General features: G+C 48.6%; 1 protein-coding gene across 1 annotated transcript in view; it reads left to right on the top strand.

Annotated features, from left to right (window-relative positions):
• Nucleotides 1–6000, top strand: part of MICAL3 (microtubule associated monooxygenase, calponin and LIM domain containing 3) — a 112564-nt gene that overhangs the window by 97907 nt on the left and 8657 nt on the right.

Below are 6000 nucleotides of genomic sequence, written 5' to 3'. Positions count from 1 at the left end.
CACACACTCACATGCGCTCGTACACACGCACACACTCACATGCGCTCATATACATGCTCGTGTGTGCGCGTACACATGCACACACTCCAACGTGACCTCTGCCCTGACTCTCATCCCTCACAAGTTGTAAGCGTCACGTCCACTAGGAAGCTCCCTGCCAACCACACTCACGACCCAAACAGGAGAAGAACTCAGCCTCAGACGTTTTTGTGAGGGTGTGCTCAGGTTCCCCTAAACAGTCGAAGTGCGTGGGGAAAGTATCACTTGTGATTTCTGCCCAAAGTCATCAAGCTTAAGGCTGTGTCGACAGATGCCTATAATAACGTCCCTCCCTCCTTGCTCTGTCTTGGGCCTGACTTTGCAGTTCTTTTCAAGGAAGACAGGAAAAGTCTAAGGCGGTGATTTCTCAAAGTATGGTCCTTGGACCGGCAGCATCAGCATTGTCACCTGGAAGCTAATTAGAAATGCAAATTCTGAATCCACACCCCAGACCTTCCAATTCAGGAACTCTGGAGATGAGGCCTGGTTGTGTTTTCACAAACCTTCGGGCGATTGTCCCGCCCTCTAAAAGTGGGAGAACCACTACCTTAAAGGAATTCGGTATTTTTGATGTCCTGCTCTACAAAGCTCACCATTTCTATTAGCTTAGAGAAATAACTAATCTATGAGTCTCATTTCTAGACTTTGGGCAGTTTTTCTCCTGGAAAGCTGCCATTTTGCTAAGAGGAGTGCCAAGCAGCTGCTCCTAAGGTTAACCAGAGGGGACTCTGAACCTTCTTGGAGTTCATGCGTCCTTGATCGGGCAGTCTGACCTCTTCATCTCCCCTTGCAGGCTCCTGGCCTAGAAGTGATCTTAAAACAGAGGGACTGGCAAAGGTCATTCTTTCTCATTTTTTCCCACAATCCTATTCTTTTAATAGAGTCACTTCTTGGCCCATTCATTTAAAACAAAAGCTATAGGAGCTGGCTCGATGGCATAGTGGTTAAGTTCACGCTCTCTACTTCAGCAGCCCAGGGTTCACAGATTCAGATCCCAGGTGCGGACCTAGCACTGCTCATCAAGCCATTCTGTGGCCATGTCCCACATATAAAATTGGGGATGATTGGCACAGATGTTAGCTCAGCAACAATCCTCCTCAAGCAAAAAGAGGAAGCTTGGCAACAGGTATTAGCTCAGGGCCAATAAGACAGTGCCAAGTTCTTAGAGAAACTCCTCCAGTAAGGAGGCTGGCCCTTGGCCTCATTGGGTGAGGTGGATTGTTGCTGGTCTCTGCTCTCTGTTCTCAAGCCCCATTGTCCCGCAGATTCCCACCCCTCTGCAGATTCCTTCCGTGGCCTGAAGCTTCTCCTGTGTTCAGGAACTTCCACACTCGTGGCCATTGATGCTGTAAAAGGGCTGATGCTTACATTCCGATTAACAAACCCCACTCCCTGTCGATATCCTGACCCCTCTCCTGCCTCCTCTCAACGCTCCCGGGAATGTTCATGTCAATTCTGAAAGAATATCAATGTGCGAAAAGACTTTTTTTTATTCAAAATCTCCTGGAAGGAGGAACTGTCAAAACCCATTTCTTTATTATATTCCCTCTTCCCTCCCAGCTCAAGATACTATTGCCACACTGGTTACCTTGTGTGTCTAGTTTTGTTTTCTTTGCCCCCATTTCTAGAGTGATAAAAGGTAGTTGGCTGTTTTCATTTGTATGTCCCTGGACTCCAACAACTAGCCTTTTGGATTTAGAATTCCAGCAAATTCCGGGGGAAAATGAAATAAATAGAAAAAAGAACCTCAGTTTGTCTTCTGAATTAAAAAATATCCCACCGTCAGACACCTTGTGACCCTTGCCACATGGTTCTCGTCAACTCATCACTTCCTCTTTTCTCAGCTCATGATGTAAAATTTAGACATCTCTTGTGGGTTCATAGAGGCTCCTACTGCCCTACCGAGGAGCACAAAGGAAACGTCCATTCCGAAGGGAGTCACTTACGTAGTCCAGGCAGAGAGCAGTGGTCTCTGGCCCTGTTCCCATCAAGCTCCAGGAGGAAAACATAGATGCCAGAATTAAGGCCATTTTTAGTTTCTGCTCATGCTTCATTCTTGGAGCACGTGGTAATACTCATTATTTGGGGGAAAAAAATTACCCTTTTTAAATCTAGATCTTGAAATGTAGAACCTGATTGCTTCCCTACTCTTGCATCCCCAAAAGCCCCCAGAAACCCCATTGCTGGGCCCAGCACCAATCTTATCATGTGGGGAAGACGAAGCTCCAGGCAGCATTCAGGTGCTGGGAGTCCACACCTGCCCGGAGGAGTCCAGATCCTGACGGCTGCTCAGGCTCTGCCTTCACACTCTCTGGCTTGTATGGTCTTTCGATGGCTCTCAGCTAACTAAAAGCTCCAAACCTGTATTAAAAGTCTCTTTTTGAGCCACAGAGTATAGAGAATAAAGATTCTTTCTTCACATAGCTGAACCTGTGATTTCCAGAGAAACTGTTAAAAGGACATGTAACAAGCCTGGGCCGGAGAGGAAGGGTCCCCAAGTGACCTCACTCCCCCTCCCTCCTCTTCCCCAGGACACTGAACAGGCCCGCTCGCCCTGCCAGCCTCTGCATTTTGCTGCACTAGAACAGATAGATGCCTGGAAATCTTTAGGTAAAAGCCATATATCTTGTAAAGAATTTTAAATTAAAAATATACACACCTAATTTCTAGTTAGACCTCGTCTCTTAATTTGTATGTCTCAAAGGGAAGTTGAAAGAACGTGAATGGTTTAGAAATGCAACGTAATGGACCAGAAAGTGGTCTTTTCGTTGTTGTTGGTGAGCTGGGGTAGGAGGCCCAGGGAGGCCCCCCACCTGCTCAGCCTCCCCTCTGAATCTTCCTGTTCTGTTTGCTCCCCGTAACTTGGTGTTGGTAGGTTTTTGGCTTGTCTGTTTGGTCTGAGCATTAGCCTGCCTCTGTTTTTGCTTAGGAACTTTAAAATCCCTGAGATTCCCCAGCATTCCTCTGTGTGTGTGTGTGTGTGTGTGTGTGTGTGTGTGTGTGTGTGTTGAATCTCAATTCTTCGTGCTTTTTGTTAGCCTTCATTCCTTCTCCCAATCTAGAGATTCATTCTGCACCAAGTTTTTAGAGCACAAGGCATCTCCCCAGCCTTGTCATCTGTATGCAGAGTGGGCCTGCTGGACCAGAGAGCTTCCACCCTGTCATAATGCCTGCTTCCTGCTTTGCAGCATCGCAGACCAGCTGACTGGATTCCTTGTTAGAGCCACAGTGCTTGTCAGTGCCCTGGGTTTCAAACTGGGCACCTCAGCCTTATAATGCAAAGCTACCTCATGTCAGGGGCATGGCATTAATACTGAGCAAATAGGTTTCCTGGGGTGAGGAGTCAGAACAGTCAAGTATAATCTTTGTCAACAAAACATTTGGTTGGTCTTCCCTTGCTTCAGGCTGTATAATCTGAAAACACAGAAAAGAAAATCAATGAGAGCCCCATTCCTTATAGCTGAACTGCCAAGAAATTCTCTCAACCCTGGGCATTGACTTTCTACACGTTTAATCTGGCAGATTGAGCTTGAGCATGAAAGATGATGCTCCTGATGTTTCTTAGGAAAAAGTGAACAAAATTCTGGTCGTGTCCGTAGCATGCATCAGATGAAAGGGTATTGCTGCAGTGCTGGGCCAGTCATCAGCCAGTATAGTGGCATCGCTGCCCAAACTCTGTGAGCAATGAGAGTCCCCTGGGCAAGATGAGGGCTGTGCAAGGCTAGCCCCCAGAGACCGGCCCAGAGCTCCTGGAGCAGGAAGGCGGGACCTCCAAGTGTGACCGAGAAACAAGCATGCCTCTTTCCTATCCGTGACACCTGGGAGCTTGTTCAGACGCCAGACGGAAGTCAAAATCAAAAAGAATCTCTTCCTCTAAGCAGGATTGTATGAAAGTGCAGCTGAGAAGGAAGTAACCTAACCCTGCGGCACCTGCAGGTTCCTGTGCAGGAGACAAGTTGTGGCGTCTCAGAGGGAAGGTGCCGGGGGCAGTTTGAGCCTAGGTGAGGATGGTAGTCTGATGTTTGTGAGCTAATTATTTGGAATTTTTCACTTTTATGTGGAAATGCAGTTATAAATGGTGGCTCAGCTCATGTCTTCCTCGGTGTTTCTAGCGTGCAGTAGTAGGCTGTGACACTCTGGGATGTAACCAGTGTTTCATGGGGAAGTGCAGCAGTCCAGGCTGGGACTTCTGGAATCGAGTCGTCTTCCTAGCAGGCCCCTCTTCATGGTCTGCTGGGCACTGGCTGTAGTGACCTTCCAGCTCTAAGCCTGTGGTGAAGGTCCCTTTGTCCAGCAAGGGCCCTGGGAGCCTGTATGGTGGGAATACAGATACCTGGGATAAGGCAGACCCCATGGCTGCCTCTCGGCCCCACCAGCTCCCTGGTTGTCCGCTTTCTGTCTGTTCAGGAATCCTTGCAACTGGCCTACCAACTGACTTTCCTGCTGTGGCTGCCCTCATCCTTGATTCCAATCAGAAAATTGTTCCTTCTTTGGCTCCTAGAGAAAACAGACTAATGTATAGCGAGTACAGCCCTTGGTATGCCGCAAGTGCTCAGTCCACACTCCCTGTATAATTTATTAGTCTCTTATATGGTCCTTCACACCAGCCCATGAACCTCATCAGCCAAGTCTCATTGTTTTGATTTAGCACGAGTGTGGAGCCAGTGAGTTAATGTAACCAGGCAAGAAGGAAGGAGTGAACGGAGATGCAGAGCCTCAGGCTGAGGCAGGTACAGCCGCGTTGTCCCTGGTGGACATTGGCCTGTACATGGAGCTAGGCTTGGTCTTGGCCCCTGCGGGCTTTATAATCACACTCTCCCCTCTCCTTGTGAGAAAGGTGCCCGACCCTTCCCTGCATCTCAGTCTCAGTCTCAGGGCTGGAGGGCTGGGGGATCCTGGAATTTTGACAACCAGAAGGACTGAAGTAGGGTTTGTCCATATTTCAGATGAACGTCCAGGCTCGTTGTCTGCAGGGTTGGTTGGTTTTTTCCAGCTATCCTAACATTTCATTCAGTTGGCTGATAGGGTGGGAGGGGAGGATGCAGTGCTCTGGGGCCGAAGTGTCTTGGACAAAGCCTTTATGAGGAAGTAGGAAGAAGATGGAAATTAAAAAGAACAAGTGTAGAGAAGGGGGAATTGCCACAGGACTATTCAGTTTTCTTATCCTGCCACCTTTTCCACAACCTGCTAGGTCCTGGACCAGCCCTGGGCCACATGAGAGGCAGGGCCTAGAGAGAGGTGCACATGGGTCAGGCAAAGTGGTAGTGTGGAGAGCACCCCCAACTTAGGAAGGCGAGACCTGAATTCAGGCCCTGACTTCACTTTGTCCCCAGCCAAGTCTTCTCGTCTCTGGGTCTCTCCAGAAGACTGGGAGGAAGGGATGACCTTGCTGCCCTGCCAGGTCTGGCATGCTGAGTAGGGTCTGTGTGACTCCTCTTCTTTGAGCTGCTTCCCATAGCTATCGTTTGTTAGATTTGCCTAGAGCCTTTGTTGGCTTTTAAAGAGGGCAAACTCTTAGTTCAGAATGGGAAAGGAAGATCTGGGTTTGAGTCAGGCTGTGCCACATTTACCCTCTTTGAGCCTCAGATCCCATATTTGAGAATAGAGATGCTGATAGCTACCCTGGGCCAGTGTAGGGATCCAGTGAAATCAAAGGTGTGAGGGTGTTTTGAAACTATAAAGCTCTGCCCATGCTTATTTCATGCATCACCCCGAACATAAAGACACCTGCCTTACTACATGATGATATTCTGCTGCTTTTCAAAACTCAGTGACACATATCACCTGCCCCCAGATGTCCGGGTGAATGTGTGCTCAAGAACTGCTGATGGTGGTCACATTGCAAAAGGAAGTGCTGATTCAGGGGAAACAGCGTTGGCTGCAGTGGAGCAGGTGGGCTTGCAGAGTGCTGAAGGCAGGCAGAGTGGTCCCAGATGAGAGTGCAGGCCTGCCAGTAAAGAG

Source organism: Equus quagga, chromosome 1 (genome assembly GCF_021613505.1).
Source record: "Equus quagga isolate Etosha38 chromosome 1, UCLA_HA_Equagga_1.0, whole genome shotgun sequence".
Taxonomy (NCBI): domain Eukaryota; kingdom Metazoa; phylum Chordata; class Mammalia; order Perissodactyla; family Equidae; genus Equus; species Equus quagga.
This window is presented reverse-complemented; position numbering and strand designations above follow the sequence as displayed.